Source organism: Haliotis rufescens, unplaced genomic scaffold (genome assembly GCF_023055435.1).
Source record: "Haliotis rufescens isolate VD_foot unplaced genomic scaffold, xgHalRufe1.0.p SCAF_22, whole genome shotgun sequence".
NCBI lineage: Eukaryota > Metazoa > Mollusca > Gastropoda > Lepetellida > Haliotidae > Haliotis > Haliotis rufescens.
In genome coordinates this window covers 6,737,244-6,758,714 of record NW_025963913.1, presented here as the reverse complement: position 1 = coordinate 6,758,714, position 21,471 = coordinate 6,737,244, and the positions used below count along the sequence as shown (strand labels likewise).

The 21,471-nt window shown below is 39.9% G+C and overlaps 1 protein-coding gene across 1 annotated transcript in view; it reads left to right on the top strand.

The window, feature by feature from the left end:
* Nucleotides 1-21,471, top strand: part of LOC124118218 — a 162,491-nt gene that overhangs the window by 64,042 nt on the left and 76,978 nt on the right. The gene's annotated exons all lie outside the window — the stretch shown is intronic.

The window sequence follows — 21,471 nt, the reverse complement described above, 5'->3', positions numbered from 1 at the left end:
CCTTGGGAAGGACTAAGAGCGTATGCACCTGCATGGGATCTGATCGTGGTACTTCGAGTCCTGCTTGGACCTCCATTCAAGCCTCTACATGGGTGCACAGTTTTGGCCTTTTAGTCATCGCCCAGCAGGTCGCCAATCCCAGATGCCATTAACATCTCAAGTTGTCCAGAGTCATCCTTTCTTTACTCTCACAGTGCTTGCATGCCAGACAGGGGGGGTAGCATTGGCTTAGTGAGTCAGTCAGTTTTTGGACCTCAGTGTATGCTACTTTCTATTGCTGCCTTTTACTGAGTTTTCTTCACTCTTCTTCTTCATCGCATGGGACTAGTCCTTGGGTTCACTAATAGCTGCACTGGATGGTTGCTGGGATGACTTTGAGGGTTTTTGAGGATCACATCTGAAAGTATGCCAACCTCCATACCGTCCGATACAGATGCATTAAGGAGTAATACAGGATAAGTTAAAAAATTAGTAAAATTTAAATATTTTTTATGTTTGTTTACTTATCCTGCATTACTATGTCTAAGGGCCCACCCGTCGGAGTGCCAGTAACCTCCCCACGATATCTTCAGATGTTACAATCAAGCAGTAATGTGCAGATATGTGACGTCATCAGTTCCATGTGAGCTGTGTTGAAACAACTTCCTTTTCAGGTGGACCTCACACAGCTTCTGTCTAAAGAAGCAGTATATGCATTAAGGAGTAATGCAGGATAAGTGTACAAATGTAAAAAATATTTAGATTTTGCTAAAAGTGATATATCACTAGACGGCTAAATGTCATATCTTGCTTAAAAAATAGATTGAGATACAAAAATCCCTATGCCTTATGTTACTGAACATGCTACAGTTATACTGAATATCAAATTTCATAATGATATAAGCAGAAATACCCAAGTGCTGGGTCCATGTGACATTTACGTTTATTAAACTGGATCGAGTTCTCTGAGCAACTGTTTAGAGATCATCTAATAAACGTTACGGCATCAAGAGCCATCTGTTCCAAAGTATCTTGAACGTTGCATAAATTCAGCTCAATCTTTCAATAAACTCAATGAACCTTCTGATCAGATCACCAGGAATAAAATTCATTTTTATGATAATATTTCATCAATAAATACAGATATTCATCATTTTAACTTGGGTTGGATGGTTGCAGAACATGTAAATGAAGCAATTGTCATGCCTGACTGTACATTGTGATCATTATTTCCCCTTTGGTCATTTCCAAACATATTGTGTTGGAAATGGGATGTTCATGCACTCCGCTCAACTTATGTTTATGAGCTATATGGCTGCTGAGCTATATTATACTGTTACAAAACTCTGAGCACAACAAAATTCTTGTAATGTGTATTATTTCAACTTCCTACCCTGAAGGGAAGCCGGAGGGAGAGTATTAAATGTTCTTTAACGCTCTTAGGAATAACTCTGGGGTTTTTGTTGGTACTGGTACTACATTTCATTAGTCTGTTTTTTCAGTCTATCATCTACTTGTTTAAATGGAATAAGAACGAGAAAGAATTCCCTGGATTCTGATTTTGAATAACTAACTGCAACTTGCTAATATTCCACATCCCTCCAAGCATCATCCAGTGGTGTTAGCATGTGGGATGTTGTTAAATGATTGAATACTTTAAAACTACCTATGGAGCCGCTTCAACATTATATCCAAACTTGGGACCCACTTCAACTGACATTCTTGCACTCCCCGATGTGACTTCTTAACTTGTTTACTTGCATTTGATAAAGAGGTATTTTACCCATCCTGATGTGCTGTGAATTGTCGCTTGTTTATGAACTGGTTTCACTGTTGGTATGCACCACAAGCTTAGTGCTTTCAGCATTAGTTTAGGTAGACAGGAGCCCAGTCAAGTTTTGTTACTGTTGTGTGGGATACTTTTCTTTTGGTTTACAGTCACTAGAAATTTTGTTTTTTGACATTTTATTTCACCTTTTCCCCGTTACATGAGGAGGATGGCCATCCAGGGCAATGGTCACCCTCACATTCTGAAGACAATGTATGTATACATTTGGGGAAAATTAAATACAAGTATTGGAAATGGTGATATTTAAGAAATATAACAAAACATACACACAGTCAAGCATTCAAAATACTATTCAAACACTGATCCTGGCAAGAAACAAATATGAGAAAGAGATACATATGTTATTGCTGTTCTGCTTCTTCAAACAATATGTGATAAAAGATCCATGATTTATAAAATGTTGCTACATTACCATTTGTAAAGGCTATATTCTTCTCAATTTTGTATCTCAGACTAACATCTTTTTGAAATATTGCGAAGCAAAGATTTTTTTATTTTAATCTGCAAAAATATATAAAAGATTTAGCTATTAAAATAAGAAGATCAAATCACTAGAAATTTTGAAGGTGGTTAGGAATAAGAACTAGAAATCTTTTGCACTAAATTTGACTGTGTTAAGGAAGAGAAAAAACAACCCATAACTCGAAATATTAGGGACCAGCCATTTGATATTCTGGGGGAGGGGGAGAGCCTGGAGGGATTGTATCCACAAAAAATTGTGCCTGAAAAAAATAATTGTACTTCAGACGGTTAAAGAAGAAGAGAAATTGCCTGCCACTAACATTACATTGTTGCAAGGTGTTTTTCTTTAAAACAGGCTCATAGTTTTAAAGAAAATAATATCTGGTTTTGTAGCTGTAGCTAAACAAATATTTGATGTCGATACAAAATCCCAGCCCACCCTACCCCGAATATCAAATGGTCGTTTATCTTCAAACACTGAATCACATTCAGACAATTAGACTATTCATGTCTAAAGTTGATTAGTACATATGTTAAATCATTGGATCGATGCTCATGATGTCAATCACAAGATTGTCTGGTCCAGACTCAATGATTGACAGACCGCGGTCATATAGCTGGAATATTGCTGAATGCTGCGTTAAACAACAAACAGACAGACAGACAGACTTGGATAGATTGGTTATATCATTATCAAGATCTGGGTTAGAATTGGTCTTCAGCAACTTAAATTGAGGTCGTAAGAGGCCACAATGCCTGTCATAAAAGGCCATGAACGAGATCAGGTGGTCAGGCTCGCTGACTTGGTTTATGCATGTCATCGTATCCCAATTGTGTAGATCGATGCTCATGATGTCAATCACTGGATTTCTGTGCCAGGGTCAATTATTTACAGCCAGCTGTCACATAGCTGGAATAATGCTGAGTGCGGCGTTAAACAACAAACAGACAGACAGACAGACTTCGATAGATTGGTTATATCATTATCAAGATCTGGGTTAGAATTGGTCTTCAGCAACCCAAATTGAGGTCGTAAGAGGCCACAGAGCCTCCTTCTTTCACTCACTGTAGACCCAATGGAAATAGAGCCTCTGTCACTCGACATAGTTCCATAGAAACAGAACTTCTGTTGCTATAGACCTTTAGGCCAAATAGGTACAGAGCCTCAGTCACTCACTCACTATAGACCCAATAGGAACAGAGCTTCAGTCAATAGACCCAATAAGAACAAAGCTCTGTTCAAATTCTACTCAAGAAATACTCTGCTAAATCACTCAACACATCAACACTTTTGCATTAAGGTAATACCGTATTCGATGTAATAAGCGCCCCGCTCTAATAAGCGCCCACGGTGATATTTGCTAATATATTTGTTAGTGAACAATCCCAATTATCACCCCTTCCGATTGATCAATGTACACAAGACTTATTTATTCGTGCATAATATGCACACATGTGTTATATGCACCCTTAATTATGGGCAATTAAATTCTTGAAAATATATCTCTCTTGTATAATACGCACCGACTTTTCTTTTGTATCTTTCAACACTGTTTTTTTTCTCACCAAAATTATATTCTAAAAAGAGACCCTTATTTCTAGTTTTGAGAGCGTCCCGGGCACTTATTACGTCGAATAAGGTACATAATACTTGTGACTTCATCATTCACTGCGTTCTCTCTCCAAAGAAGCAATAGGCAGTGACTTGGACCTGTTGACATCATAGACTGGACAGGTGAGGCGAACTGCATCAAAAGTTCAAGTGATCTTATGAACAGGAATTGAATAGGTGACAAACTGATATACCGGTAATCATTCTTAAAAAGGTACAAGGAAAAAAAGTAAAAATTGTTGACAAACTTATTGGCCAAAATATTTGGAAATATTTTCAATGATTCCTATAACTTACTTACTTAAATAAGGAATTTAACGTGCGCTTTCCGCATGGGCCCGCCAGGCCATTTGGTGTTTGGTCGAAAAGGGTATGTCCGAAAAGGTGAGGCAACCTAGGTGGGACTCTTTAGGGTCGCTTACTTAAAAGGAGTTTGTGTGTTTTTATTGGTTTAGAATTTTAGGGTTTATTGGCAGCTTGTTTGTTGTACTTTTATTCTTAAATGCGGCCAAGTAGGCCTGTTTTGATTAGATATATGCCTAGTGCTTTAAAGGTTTGTAAGTCATTCAGGGGGTTTAGTACCGTTGCTAGTGTCATTTGATTGTTGCAATTTAGTGTGGATTGGAGTGTTGTTCTGTGTTGCTGGTAACGTGTGCAATATAGTATTACGTGTTCAGGAGTTTCTTTTAAGTTGCAGTGGGGCCATTTACCGGTTTCGTGTTTTTATCCCCCGCTGCGCGAAAGCGCGAAGCGGGGGATATAGTATTCACGACCGTCCGTACGTCCGTCCGTACGTCCCACCTGTTTGTTGCCGCGATATCTCAAGAACTAAACACTGGATTGTCTTCATATTTGGAACTATGGTGTATATACAGACTCCGCAGACACCAGTCGGTTTTGGTGACCTTGATCCCATTTTCAAGGTCACAGCAGACAAATCTGCTTTTAGAGTTGGAAAACGGTGTTGCCGCGATATCTCAAGAACTAAACACTGGATTGTCTTCATATTTGGAACTATGGTGTATATACAGACACCGCAGACACCAGTCGGTTTTGGTGACCTTGACCCCATTGTCAAGGTCACAGCAGGCAAATCTGCTTTTGGAGTTAGAAAACGGTGTTGCCGCGATATCTCAAGAACTAATCGCTGGATTGTCTTCATATTTGGAACTATAGTGTATATACAGACACCGCATACACCTGTCAGATTTGGTGACCTTGACCCCATTTTCAAGGTCACAGCAGGCAAATCTGTTTTTGGAGTTGGAAAACGGTGTTGCCACAATATCTCAAGAACTAATCGCTGGATTGTCTTCATATTTGGTACTATGGTGTACAGGCGGGGGATATTTCGTCACTCTGTGACAAATACTTGTTTAAGTTGGTGCAGGTGGGAGTTTAACTTAGTGTGGCCTGTTTGTAGTTTAGTTATTACTCTGTAAATTTCTTTGGTTTTATGATGGATTTTTTTTTTTTTTAGTGTCTTTTGTAGCAGGTGTTTTAGTTTGGAATCAGATTCCTATAATCCCAGTCAGTGCTGTTGTTATTTTAAAGGGAAGTTTCACAGTTATCTCATCAATTTGAATAATAATGGTTTGCATAATTATTTCATTACCATTTAATATTATTTGAGTAAACACTTTTACTTTTTTTAATGTAGTGATAACTGCTGTTGACAATATTTTTTTGAGTTATTTGGTGTTACAATTTTGTGTCCAGTACCACCAGCAAACCGTCTGAAACATGGATGACAGCTGGCTTCACCTGGAACACACTACTGCCAATATTCTGGCAGGGAAATATGCCTGGAGAGTACCCATCACAGTTCTTGCCTGTTCAAATGACAGGGTGGCAACGTGCCACTGCTGATGACTGTTAATGGCAAACCTCTAAGGTCCCTATTGTTGTTTGATGAGGGGAATGTTCTGAAAGGAAGCATGTGATAGTTTCAGGAGAATGCATGTATGAACAATGAGTTTGGGTGCCTGTGGTTTAACCAACTAGTTTTGATACGCTTGCAGCAAAATAAATAGCTAGAGATTGTTGACCAGCAACGCATGTGCACAGCAGTAAATTTGGCTGCAACCCTTGAACAAAGGGTTCTATGGTCTACTGACAAAAAAGTATAAATTCAGAGTCTGTGAGAGGGATTGAAAAATGTCATGACCAAAACATCATTTGCAAATGTATGGCATAAATCACGTGAGCACCATGAAAAGATTTGGAAAAATTCTGTTGACGGATGTCGATTTGGTAACATGATTTTTACTGGATTATGCATAGACTCGTCAGTCCAGCCAAAATATAACTCCATAATTCCAGCCTTGTTCGGCAAGGGTGGAAACTAGATTTGTTGACATGCTATTTCCAGTGTTACATGTTCCGGTAATGTCTTTGCATTGGTGAATACACATGAAAACTCATTGCATGCATGTATTGTGGACACACTCCCCAACACAGCTGTATTGTTTGGAAAATATGGTACTCTACTGCCAAGACTGTATCTGTCCATTGTCTTGGCATTAAGAAGATATCTACCAGTCTACAGGTACATTGATCTGATCTTGAACCTGAGTCAAGTGAGCTAACTGACCATAAAAGTCCATACTGAAGTACGCAAGTTAATCCTGTTATTACTCTATCTTGTTATAAAAAATGTTCTTTGTATATCCTGACCCCCGTTTGTAATCTATTTTTTAAATTTTTTTCAAAATTTAACACAGTATTGTTTAAAGTAATTTTGGAAAAACAGTATATGAACTGATCGACAGATCATGCTATATCACCACTATGTACAGAGATGACAAACCTTAGTTGTCATAATTCGACTATTAATATTAATAGTGTTATTGGGTATATTGTTTTACAGAGTTACTGGTAGATTTGGGAGAAAATGTGTGTACAGCTGACTGTTATTTATTGCTTATTTTATAAGAAAATACACGGACAATCTTAATCTCTGCATATAAACAAAGCCTGGCCCAACAGGAAATACTATTGAATTGATAGATCACCATGTCTATTGATGTTTTTTCACATGTTACATGTTTGTTATCTCCTGTTCATTCACCAGTCGCAATATCATGTAGTTTTTTACTGTGCATAAGACTTTCCAAAATACTGCATTACCTAGCTGGGGAAGGGCGGACAGTATGCTTGGGTGCGCACTATATTCAAGAAAATATGGTATGCATTGATACAAAACATTGCATTGAACCAAGTGTTCTTGTTGAAAATGGAATCAACCCTTTTCAGTGGAATGTGTTTTATGTTTCAATTTCTATGAACACGATGAAATGCAGACAGACACCATAATGAGATAGTGTAATAACAGGAGGAAATAGCTTACTTCAGTATGGATTTGTGGACATGCTATTTCCAGTGTGACATGCTTTACTTTCGTAGATAGAATGAAAATTTACTGTCTGCATGTATAACACACCCCTCTCTACACAGCTGTATTTGTTGGAAGGAGAGTGTGCATAATACACAGGAAAAAGTACTTTTTAACACATATAAACATGATGACAAGGTAGACACAATTTTATGGATAACAACTTCTTTAATACTGTAAAAAGCGACGTTTCGGTTTAGATCCTTATACCATTGTCAAGCAGGACTTAATGAGGGTTGTTGTTGCATTAAGTGTTTAAGAGATCGCCTTCTGCCTAAGCAATTTCGGCTGACCTGTCCCTCTTTGGGACTCATGTGTGTGAGTAGGGTACACATATCTATTTTCAGTTTGGTATTCACATAATTTCTGTTTTTGTATTGATATGATTTCTATTTTCTTATGTTGATATAATTTCATTTTTATCCTTGGCTGCTCTGTTTATATACGTTCGAGTAGCTGTCTATCTCTCAGACATAGAGTTAGTTTGGCCTTCGCTATTGCATCTCTTGGCTTTAGGAGATCTATGACAGATAGCGGATCTAACTGCTATTCTTGTTTTAACCTAGCCTGGGCTGTGGTGTGGCAATGGATTCAGGTTGATTGCAAGATGAACAAATCTTGTCATAGTGCTTTTTGTGACCAAGTCTGAGGCGTGAGATGGCAATTCCAATTTTCCTTTCATTTGAGTATGAGTTTGGCTTTTGTTGCATCTTGGGTTGAATTTTGTATAGCCATCTGCCGATCTTACTTGCATCCCATTGGGCTTGCCAGGTTTCTGCTATAGAGGCTTTGATCTTGCTTTTTATCTCTAGTTTACTAAAGGGAATAGGCTGTATATCCCCTTTGTCTAGAGCTAGCTTCGCCAGTGAGTCTGCTTTTTCATTTCGATGAATATCTATGTGAGAGGGGATCCAACACAGCTCCACCTGTTGCCCTTGGTCCGATAGTTTTGTATATTCGTATAGAATATTGTTGACTGTGTTTGGCCTGGAGTTTGAGTTTCTGCCACTGAAGGCTTGAGTGCACTTAGTGAATCTGATAGGACGATTGCCTCCAATTCAGTCGTGAATATACTGACTGACCATCAGGCGGCCGAACCGAATGTGCTTGGGGTTTGGAGCTGTGGATATGGATCCCGTAACCAGCACTGTTGTTGATAGGATTCTTGCATCCATCAGTGTATATATGGACCCATTTGTCCCAGGTACTTTGAATTTTAGTGATAGCTACTGATCAGAGTAGGGTTGGATTTTCTTTTTAAGTGATTTCTGATGTTAAAGCAGTGTCAACTTTGGGAGTTTTTAAAGTCCAGGGAGGGTGTAACCCTTTGTAGTGACTTTCTGGAGGCTGAATGTCATTACAATTGTGACTTCGGATGAGTTATGTACTAATATCCCAGATGGCTTTAGTGAGGGATTTTTTCTAGCTTCATCTCGAGTGTTTTTGTCTTGCCATATCTTTTTAACCAAAGGGTTTGATGTTCGTCCCCAGAACAATAATATTGCCTGCTCTCTTCTTAGTTTCAATGGGAGTTCTCCCGTTTCTACTTGTAGTGCTTATAGTGAAGTGCCTGTTGCTGCGCCTGTGGCCAGCATTAGGGTTTTGTATTGTATTCTGTCTAGGCGGCTCAAGACAGTATTTGATGCTGAGTGAAAGGCCTCACAACCATAGTCCATTTTTTATCTGATACGTGATTTGTGGAGGTCCAGCTGAGTGTCCCTCGATGTGCCCCAAGATGTGACTGAAATTGCCAATAATACGTTCAGGTCTTTTTGACATCTGTTTCCCACATATTCTATGTTTGGGCCAAGTGAATGTGTTGATCAAGGATCACCCCAAGAAATATTGCGGATTTTTCGAATTTGATTGGTTTGCCTTATATGGAGACACGGGGTATCATAGCATCTTTCCCCCGGCGTTTGAATAGAACTCCAACAGTTTTTTCACTTGGAAGGGTGAATCCCCATTTATTGCACCATTGATCTACTCCATTGATCTACTCCATCCAGGGCTGACTGGAGTTTTTTTCTGATTTGTGAAATATCTCTGTGCTTTACCCATATTGCTCCGTCATCAGCGAATTTAGAAGTTTTGGTAGGAGAGTTGACATGATCAAAAAGATCATTGATCACGATGTTAAACAGGGTGGGGCTTATAATGCTGCCTTGTGGTGTGCCGAATGAGGGACATTGTACAGAATATATATAGAAGGTGGAGGATTAATGGTAGAGGATTAACAGTAACAACAATTGCGTACATGAGGGGGATAACAGAGTAAGTGTTGACAACAGAAGGATAGTATCAATCTTACATAGGTGAAACATCCTGCCCCATCAACACCAGAATCAAAGAGCACAAAACCTCAACCACTAAATCAGACAGTAAATCAGCCATCTCGGACCATATTAGCAGCTGTCCTAATCCCAACATCAACTGGGACAACGTCCAAATCCTCACCAACAACCTCTATGATATCACTAAAACTAACAGAAGCAGTCCACATTTGTCGCCACAAGCCATCAATCAACAGAGATCAAGGCTATTTCATCCCATCCACCTACTATGAACTCATCAAGCAATAATCATTTATCCTGTTTAATTGGCTTCATGTCCCTATTGGCTTCCACCTATGTGTTCTCTGTCCATCGTGTGGTGACAGTATTATCTTTCTGTTGTCGCAACACTTGCTCTGTTATCCCACTCATGTGTGCAATTGTTGTTACTGTTATCCAACTCATGTATGCAATTGTTGTTACTGTTAATCCTCTACCATTAATCCTCCACCTACTATATATATATTCTATATAATGTCACTCATTCACTTTCGCCCCTTTCGGAAACATTAAATGGCCTGGCCGGGCCCTTGTGCCAAAATACGCGTCAGTCGGAAAGCGCACGTTAAATCTCCTAAGTAAGTAAGTAAGTAAGTAAGTAAGTAAGTAAGTAAGTAAGTAAGTAAGTAAGTAAGTAAGTAAGTAAGTAAGTAAGTAAGTAAGTAAGTAAGTAAGTCACTCATTCAGTCCTGCTTGACAACGGTATAAGGATCTATACCGAAACGTCACTTTTTAAAGTATTAAAGAAGTTGTTATCGATAAAATTGTTTCTACTTTTGAGATGACAATTGTGACAATCAACCAGACAGATATGTGGTGACCATCGTCAGATGATGAGAAATAAACATTTATGACAAGTTTGAAAGATCAGTATAATCCTTGTTATAGACAGTTTGTTAGTTGTTGAATTGTGACACTTTGAGTGCTTATGTATATTGAGGCTAAGGTGTGGGAGGGAAGCTGTAGATGTCACTGTGTGCAATGATGGATCTGCCACAGCAGCTACCGGTACCTCAGATCAATACAGTAGCTGAACAGTTCAACAAAAGGATGAGTTGACACAATATACAGCAACTGTTCCCAGAACAAGACATCCACGATATAATGCTACTCATGTTAAAACCAACCACTATATAGGAGAAGATAGGTTGAGTGAATATTTATAAAGATGGTTGTTTGAACATCAATCATACTGAAGACGTTCAAGGTCAGAAATAAGATTAGCCCTCACTCCAGGAAACAATAGTTTCTGTTAATTGCCTGTATAACTTATAAAAGAAATCTTTCAGCAACACACAAATTTCCTGAGGTAATGTTAGACTTCATATTGTGAAAGCTTAAATGTTTTTATCATACAGAATTATCCTGGCCTACACTGGTCTCCCATTACCAATAGTATGGTGAATGCATGATACATCGAAGGTGCTTCCTGTACAGCAGTTCTCAGCCTTCTGTGAGCTGCAGCAACTTTAGTCTAGATTTCAATTTGCTGATAGCCACATAGATAGTTTCCATCTACTGTAGTTAACAACCAATATCTTTGCCCTGTTACAGGCATCCTGCAAGAGAGCTTTTGAAACAAGATAGGCTCATCCACCTTTTGCCATTGTGTATTCTGGTTTTGACTTATGCACCAAAACTTACAGCAGGTCTTCTACACAGAGTGAATGTACTCAATGGCTATGCAAACATTTTTTCTCAATGGCTATGCAAACATTTTCACACATCATAGGCTCTGATTTTGTGTTTTCCTCATTTGAATTTTATTTGATTTATGAAAAAATCGCAGGATGACCGAAATTCTACTTTTTATAGTAACCTAAAAATATGTACCTTTGACATGTTCTACAGTACAGTACAACCTAATTTCTACTATGTTCTCATTACATGAAAAATAGTAACTGCATCAAATGCATCAAAACTGTCACTAATAAGTGACCATTTGACATAAGATAGTACATTCGGAGCAATTCATAGCTACGATTTTACAGCTATGCAGACATGTCAGTTGTGATAGTTATTGACAGCACTACATTGCCTAGTCCCTGTTAGGCTTTACTTGTATGTGGTGAACAGGTAAACAGGTAAATTATTATGCTGAAAATAGCAATAAGTTTACAAAATAAAGTGAGTTTTGAGGTTGTTTTAGGAAGCATGTTAAGGCCACCACAACATATGAAGGGGAAGTTTGCAACTAAAACTATTAGATTGAAAAAAGCTTTTTTTTTGTATAATGGACATTGTTTCCTAACAATAGAGCAATGTGGAAGGGTTGAGCATTATACCCATAAAAGAAGAAGGTTAACATTTGTTCCCCATATATACTGCTAGTCACATAATGTAGCACCGACAAATGCGTAACTCATCATATCCAGTTATGTGAATACTGAAGAATGATCAGTCAGTCAGTCCTAATGACCTGTGTATTGTACAGTCATCAGCCATTTAAAGTATTTATCAGCCAAGGGCCATGAGCGATGGTGATATGAGTCCCTGTGTTGCACTGTCACTTATACTTACCATATTTTCTTGAGTATAGTGCACACTTTTTTTCCAAAAAAACACAGCTGTGTAGAAGGTGGTTTCTCCTCTCCATACAATGCAATGCCACACATACATACATACATACATACATACATACATACATACATACATACATACATACATACATACATACATACATACATACATACATACATACATACATACATACATACATAGGCCCGGTCGCAGTGTCGACACAGGGCAGTTTATTAACATAAATACTCCAAAATACTCAACTCCTCTCATCAACATATAAACACTTCCATAATACATCATTATATACAGAACTGTTGCCCGACACGTAAACCAGAGATAAAAAACAACATTTAAGAGAAAATTGTGCCCTGATCGCACAATCCTTCTTGTCAGAACTGAAATTCTGCAAACAGAAACATACATAAATATTTTGTTAAATCATACATATTAATAATGGATCACAAAACTTATGTTCAGTGTTACTGCCGTGCTGACTAGCGAGAGAGACGAGCTGTTTTCCACGCCCCTTATTTATACTCGTAACATACCCAAGCTAATTACCTCCCTTAGCCATTGCATACCGCTAAGGAGAAAGCAGTTTCTCTCTTATTCATAATGCACTCAACCAAGAAAAACATCATTACACATTAAACACGACATAATGAGTTTTGATGTTTTTTCCCCAATGGAAAGACATTACTGTGAGCATGTAACACTGGAATTACCATGTCAACAAATCCATACTGAAGTACGCAAATTAATTATTTAATTACATTGTCTGGCTATAAAAAGTGTTCTTTGTTTACCTGGACTTATGTTTGTAACGTATTTCATAAATTGTATTTAAAATTCCTTTAACCCTGTAATATTGTTTTAATTAATTTCAGCGAAATCATGTGAGAAGTGATCTGAAAATCGCACAACTCACCGTTATTACAACAACCATGGTCAGATTACCGCTATTGATGCCATGAAACAAACTTTAGTTGACAGAGAATGGATACATATATCATAAATGCCATACTTTGACTTGTTAAAGTCATATTTGTTATAGTTTGACGATTCTATGTCAACACCTAGTTCTCGCGATCACGTGCGTGGGAGCCTCGACGGTGACTGGTTAAACTGGTTCCATTTATCCTTGCATTAAATTCCTGTAAAGTTATATCAGTGGGTGTGTCTTGACCGAATCACCGGTAGATTAAAAAAAACCGTGGTAACAGCTGATTGCTGTTTCCAGATTAGTTTACGAGAAAATACACAAGGTAATCTTAATCTCTGGATATAAAACAATGCCTAGCAGAACAAAAAATACAATTTTAACGGCAAAACAACATGTCTGGTGATTTTTTATCTCAAATTTCAAATTTGTACTGACCAAGTTTTTCATCACCCGTTCGTTTACCGGAATTTGCTGAAAGGGTACGGTGTAATTTTTTTCTGCACACAATGTTTGATTTTTTTTCTCCAAAATACTGAATCTGCTAGAGGGGGGTGCGCATTATACTTGGGTGTGCACTATACTCAAGAAAATATGGTATACCTGTGTGTACAAACACCCCTGATGTCACTGGTTCTATCGGTTTGTCATTAATTGGTGGCACTGTGCCATCTGTGGTATCTGTTACTGAAGTAGCATTCACAGATGATATTCAGTGTTTTTGCTTGTACAATAGTTTATTCATGTTGATACAATTGATTTATATAAAATTATTTTTGCTGCGTTATATAATGACGAGGCTATGGGGAAATTATGCTCGGTTGTCAAATGTATTGTATCACCCTTCTATTAATTAATAACCAGAACCCATTCAGAATTACTACCATTCTTCCTTTTGATTCTGTTCAAACTCTAAAATGTCCAATCAAATTCAATCTCATGTGTGGTAGACATTTTGTGGGAAGTTACAGATAAGACAGATGAAAATGGTGACATGACTTCCAAAACGAAGCTTGCAAATGGGTGCATAATAGAAGCAAATCCTTCTCCATTGTTTAGCGTACTGATGTATTGTCCCCAAACCATATGGCGTTATTCCAAATATCATTAGATAGTAAACCATATTTATCTATATTGTATATTCTTATAACAGGTAGTACACACTTCAGAAGTAAGAAATAACTTCTTGAAGTTGTCATGTGTCATATGTACCAGCTAAGCCTTTTTAGAGGCTACTAGTGTCAAAACGTTTTATCATTATTTTTTTTATTGAAACATATTTTATTGTCCAGAAAGAAAAAGTTAAACTATGATCTGTGATAATGCAAACACAAACTGATTCAGGTGAAAACATTTTATTGCGATATGTTGTTTTCAAAAATTTAAATTATGCAAAACAACCAATCTTTCATGAGGGATTCTATTACATCTACCTATATAATTTGTTCATGTTGAACAGTTTTCTGATTCAAAAAGATAAAATATTATTATTATAAATTGTTAAATTAATTTTTGGCAGCAGCTGATGGAGATCTAACAAAGAGGCAGTCATCCATCTGTCACACAGCCTATCCTAGGGTAAACCTAGCTAGCATGCTACAGTTGTGGAAGGGATGCTACAATAGTCACCTCAGAACTGTTGCGCTTGTTCTGTTGGAGATAAGCTAATTCACATGTTCACACCCCCTGTAATGGGGGCACTGACTCATGAATGTTACACATGAAGGTCAGAGTCAACAGTAATATTTGTAGAATTTTTTACGAGGCGCACATATGTGTATCCAGTAAGCACAAATGTTGAGATTGGAGGCAGGAAAAAAAAAAAATTAATTGTATCTACAGTGCATCAAGAGAGTTGTGTCTGTCATTTCATCCATCAATCATGACCTGTGACTGTCCACTTGATCATTGATTCATTTTGACTCAAAAGTAATTATCCAAATGTACCGTACACTACAATATTTCATCACTTTACAGGACCCTCATATTGCCTGCAAAGACTTTAAAAATTAATTATAAGGGTCTCCTGGACCCCCACATTTGTAAGTCAAGGAAAAACCATGTTTATATTTCTTATGGTATTTGTAGAAACATTGAATTTGGATTATTCAATATTTTGGATATTTTAACATCAACAGACAACAAAGAAATATTTTTTTTAACTCATCGTGCATTATTACTGTAAATCTGGAAATTAATGCATCTCCAAATTAATATGACTGCTGACCACTAGCCAAAAATGCGAATCAATATCAATGTGACTCTCCTGAAGTTAATCCAAACTTACCTTTATCCAATCAAACAGCAAATAGCTCCGCTAATTAGCGCTGAGTAGAGCACTTCCCTAAAAACAATAAAAAGTGTTTCCCTAAAAACAACACACAGTTTGTATGTTTACGCTGTTGACTGGCATTAAGTAAGTTCAAAGGCAATAAAATAATTAAACCAACAACAGTTCACTGATTGGTATGCAGAAAAGTTGTCAACAGACTTGACACGAGTAGGTAGGACTCTTGACCTCAGCAATGATAACAATTCGGATGCCCATTGTTTAATTCCTATTTTTTGAATTACATTGTTATATACTTTTCACAACTGCTGCTCAGTAAACCATGTCTGTGTGTATTCAAGTTGGTATTTCTTCTATCCAAAGTGTGCAGTGAGGCCATTTTATTGTTGATAGTCATTTTGGAGACATAAATGCAAAGTTAGTTAATGCGAACAGAGACCACACGCATTTTTCGCATTTAATTCATGTTTGCGTTTATTTCAAGATTTACAGTACTTTATGCATTTACTGCTTGTTCTTGACAGAAAGAGCTGTGAGAGCTGGTTGTGTGACCACGGAAGTGGTGACGTCACTGATCAGCACATTACTGCTGTCATCCATAGAGAACAGTCACCAGTTTGAGTTTCAGCTCTAATCCACTGAATCCTATGCGCATTTGTAACACCATATATTCTTGTGATTGATATTTGCGCTTATGATTTGTGACTTCATATCTTTCATATGATTTATGCCATAGCATTAACATTTATCGCCTGGAGGTGGTGTTTACCACAGTAAATATCAGGCATATTGTAAATAGTTGTTCCACTTCAGCCATATTGAATTCATTTCGTGGTCACATATTTTCATGTCATGCGTTCTGTATTCTTTGTATTGCTTGGTTCTTCAATTCTTTGTGGTATCTTGGCGATATTATGGTTATTTAAGTGGTGGTGTTTCGCTTTCTTTGCGTAGACCTATTCTTCATAAACCCATATGACTGGGATAAACAATTTGGCATACATAATGGGGCAGGGATGCATCTTCCATGATCATGCCTGGCGTTGCGCACTGAGTTCGTCCCTCCCTCCATCTTATCAGCTATCTACAGTGCTTCAGGTGCCTCCAGGATTCGGACCTCCATCATTCCTCCCGACACCTTCCCAGCTGCTTCAGACGCCTTACATTGACCCTGCTTAGCTTCAACTGATGCAGTCAATGTTTCAGCAAGCTATGCCCAGTTTCCAGCTCCTGCAACGCTCTCGGCGCCTCCTGTGGATTTTATTTGCGCTAGTAGGGTTTGACGGACACTCTTAGGCCACTGACGATAGGGACACAAGATGGAGAGGTTTTTCGGTTGCGAGAGGTTTTATTTTCGGAAACCACGAGGGGAGTACAAACAAATGAGAGAGAGAAGAGCGAAGACAAGGGAGCTAACTCGGGAGTCTTCCGTACCGCTAATAACCAGCCAACACTATTGGCGTAACTTCTTCTTTCCTTCTCCAGAAGGCCAGTGACAGAAACTGAGTAAAGAAGTGGGCTTTCTGCCTGGGAATTAAGATGGACATAATGGTGGTACCATACACTAACCGCCGTGTGAACGAAACTAACACAAACATTGCCTATAATGTACAAGAAAACGTGGTAACATTATGGGAATAGTGACAAACAAAATGTATGAAGCATAGAGTAGACCGTCATAGGGTAGACTGCCATCAAGTCTATGGGATTATTCTGCCCAACACACTGTGTGAGTCCACAATGACTCGCGTGAGAATAAACTCACAGATTGTCTATATCAGTCAAGGACGTAGTCACATAAACGGCTGGGTAGATGACGTTAGGTAGGGTGACTAGTCACGGGTTCAGAGGTGTAGACGTGGCCGGGAATATCGCTGACTGTATCTTCTTGGTCTGATTGGATAGTAGGGGAACTGCAGGCTGGTGCAGGCATCTCATGAGTCTGATACTCAGGTAGAGGGTCATTCTCTGGAGGACTAGAAAGGATTAGATGAATATGAGGGGGGTCTGGTGGTTGATGGTAGCTTGCCATGGACTTGTCTCCTTCAGTGTCGTCATCCTCATTGGCCCCTGCATGAGTGCGTACTGACGTCAGCGGCATGAAATTAGGTACTGTGAAGCACTCAGACTGTTTCACTCTGTATGAAGCACTTCTCAACTGCTTCCCGGCAAACTTTTGAATGTTGCACCAAGAACCATCTGAGTGGACCACAAGGTAGTGGTCTCTAGCTTGAGTCTTGTTACGGTCTGTGTGAAGATAAACCAGGTCACCAACCCGTACCTGGGCACTAGAGGGTAGAACTCCCTTTGGGGCTTTTGACTTCTGGCTGTGGCGGTGATTACTGGAACGCTGGGAATGTTGGTCAGTTATCAACTGCCTGTCGCTGATAGGTAACTGGCTGTTAGTGAATTGATCCTGTTGTGTCCACATTTCCCTGGCCGATAGGCCCCTTCCCCGTATACGAGCATTCAACCGGGCTAGGGTCACACAAAGCGTCAGAACTGTGACAGAGCCACCCAAAGGATCTTGGCGTAGAAGTTCTTCTTCTAGCTCTTGGACGGCTCTTTCGGCAACAGGGTTTTTATTGACATTCTTCACTCTCCCTCTCCCTATCTCAAGATTTATTCTGTGCTTGTGAAGGAGCTTATCATTGATGATGGAGGCAAATCCGGTGGCGGGGTCTGTTCTGATCACAGCTACTGGACCGTCTAATGGTCGGAGTTCAACGCAAAGGCGTATGAGACCATCGCGTAGTGTATCTCCCCTCTCATTTTCGATGAGACATGCGCTGGTGTACGAGGTTACTGTTTCTCGCAAGACAAGAATGAGTTGTCCTGACTGCTTCAAGACATCTGCAGCAAACGACGTACCTATTGATTCTGGGGGGTCAGAGGTCGACTGTTCTATGATGGTATGGGTCATCTTCGCTTGCCATCTGAGGACGCTGCAGCCCTTATAATCTTCACGTCATCCCCTGTACGTATCTCATCTAGGAGAGATAAAAGCGCCTGCGAGACTTCCGGTTTGATGGAAGCTAAAGTCCGTGAGCGTAGTTCAGTACCATATCTTTGCTTGACCAGTCTTGGCAATTCAGGGTGAATCAATCGTAGCCATGTGAGTATAACAAAGTTCTCTAAAGTGGGAGAAAGTTCCTCGTCCTCGTCGATTATCACACCATGGTGCGTAATAGCACCCTCCCGACGCAAGAGATTGTCCTCAATAAAGGCCATGAGGCGCTGATATAAATCTTCTGGGCGTTCCTCAGGGTCAAGCTTAATGTCAGAAAAGTCTATGAAGTGAGCTCCGGTAGACTGAAATCCATAATGGAGTCTGATAACTTGCCAGATCTGATCAATGGATGTAGAATTCTTCACCATAGTGTTCCTTGAGATAACGGGGCAATAATTAGCTACCTGTCCTGGCATAAGTTCCAAGGCACTGACCTTTTGTAGAGCTGTTCGTCGCAACGCGACGGGAACCTCCTCATTATCTTTGGTAAATCCACGCAAGGGAGCATGGGCGGTTTTCTTGAGCCATGTGGCACCTGTCGCTAGGAATGGAGCAAAGTTCCGATCTAGTGACAATGTGTACAAAAGATCTTGACGCCATTTCTCAAATGAATTAACTGTCTCTTGTTTGGTTAAACACCACTGTTTAGGTGCTCTCGCAGTATTAGCCATGATGAGGGTGTAACTTGTGCTATCCAGGTGAGGTGAGTTGAAATTGGGTTTAACGTCGCGTCCAAGATTATTGCACTTATATAGCGACGTGCATGCACGTGTATGTGTGTGTGTGGCTGCTTGTACTAGTCCGGACTGATGCCGATTTATAGTGCTAGCTCACTGAGATACCATGCCGCAGTTTAACATGAATACCCCACTCAGACACAGTATACTGACTCCGAGCCGACCAGTCCTTGTTTTAGCCCCTTAATGCCGAGCGCCAGACAGGGTAACAACAAGTACAATCTTTTAACGTCTTTTTGTATGACGCGGCCCGGGATCGAACCCTGGACCTTCCGCTCTCCGGGCGGACGCTCTACCACAAGACCACGGAGGCGGTTTGTGCTATCCAGAAAAAGCAATACTGACCGATCGTCTGCTGTGAAGCGATTGTGATACTTTGAGTGTTTTGCACGATCCAACCAAATGTCAGGTGTGGGAACTTGTCTGTAGCGCTGCCACCACGCCAGTAGGGTTTGACGGACACTCTTAGACCACTGACGATAGGGACACAAGATGGAGAGGCTTTTCGGTTGCGAGAGGTTTTATTTTCGAAAACCACGAGGCGAGTACAAACAAATGAGAGAGAGAAGAGTGAAGACAAGGGAGCTAACTCGGGAGTCTTCCGTACCGCTAATAACCAGCCAACACTATTGGCGTTGTTTGTCTTCATCACATAGCTCTGCCTCTCCTTCATCAAGATGAAGTGGGACAAGACATCCCATTCTAAATGTCGGTCCTGGAGCCACTCTCCAGTCTGTCTCCATAGAGATTATTGCTCCGACTCTTCTCCTCAGGATTCATTCATCCCTGCTTATGACGGGTCCCTTGCAAATGTCAATCCCACCTTGTCCTCAACCAGGATCCTGAACATTTTGAACTGGGGGATCACAATGTCTGATTTTCTGGCCAAAATGTCCAAGAGATGCTCAATCGGATTAAGATCCGGACTACAGGCCGGCCAAGAGTGGCAATAGCTTCTTGACACAAATAAGCCAAAACTGCCCGAGATCTGTATGGTCTAGCATTGTCGTCCATGTAAACAGGTCTTGTCTGAAGAGGATGGTTGTCAAAATGAGGGACTACCACGGGACAAAGAACGGCATCATGGTATTGTTGGCCATTCAGGTTTCCACGAAATTGTCACCAGCGGAAGTTTGCAGCCGAAGGAAACACAACCCCATACCATGACAGACCCCCCACCACATGCTAAGGTCTTATGGATGTTCCTTGGTACAAAACGAGTGTTACATTGCCTCCAAACATGTATTCGACCATCAACAGTTCATAGCAGCATTCGACACTCGTCAGATCAATGGATCCTTCTCCAGTTGGCCAAGTTCCATCGACTACAGGCACGACACCATATCAGACGATTCCACATGTGCCTCTCAGTCAGTTGAGGACGTTTTACTGGTCTTCTGGCGTTATAACCAGCCGCTCTGAGGCGATGCCTTACGGTCATCGTCGAGAGTCACTGATGGGTAATCCACTGCAGTCTTAAATCTGTTAAAGTGGCAAATGGATTTTGTCTGACTATCCTGAAAAGACGTCTATCCTCTCTGTTAGAGGTCTTTCTTGGCCTACCGCACCTATGCCTGTCATTGACATCATTGGTTTGACCATGTTTGACAATCAAACGAGTGAAAACACTGTGATAATGACCCATTTGTCTTGCAATGGCCCTTCATGACATGCCAGCATTTTTTATGCCTATCACTTGCCATCTTTCAGAGTTTGTTAACTTTCTCCTCACCATGGCTGATTTTCAACCTCTATTGGAAGGGGAATCTCACACAAGAGCAAAATGCAACCACATGTTGGAAACTTGAATTTCACTATTTATAGGGTAGGGGAACTGCAGTAACACGTAAAGCACACTTTCCTTGTGGTATCTGGACAAATTTGGGTTCATGAAACTATGGAAGCCTAATTCAGCCATACATCATCATATTTCGTATTTCTGATTCCCACACGTGAAATCAAGAGACTATGAATATGGTGGCGCTTAACTTTTGTGCATGTGTATATTATGCCACATGTTTAGTTCTGATGGTTTCAGCATGACAGGTTTTCCTGTATGTATCGTGCAACACCTCAAGAACAAATCAGGGGGAGTGACTTGAAGAAACATGACAGGTTCAGGGGGAGTGACTTGAAGAAACATGACAGGTTCAGGGGGAGTGACTTGAAGAAACATGACAGGTTCAGTGGAAGGGACTTGAAGAAACATGACAGGTACAGGGGGAGGGACTTAAAGAAACATGACAGGTTCAGGGGGAGGGACTTGAAGAAACATGACAGGTTCAGGGGGAGGGACTTAAACAAACATGACAGGTTCAGGGGGAGGGACTTGAAGAAACATGACA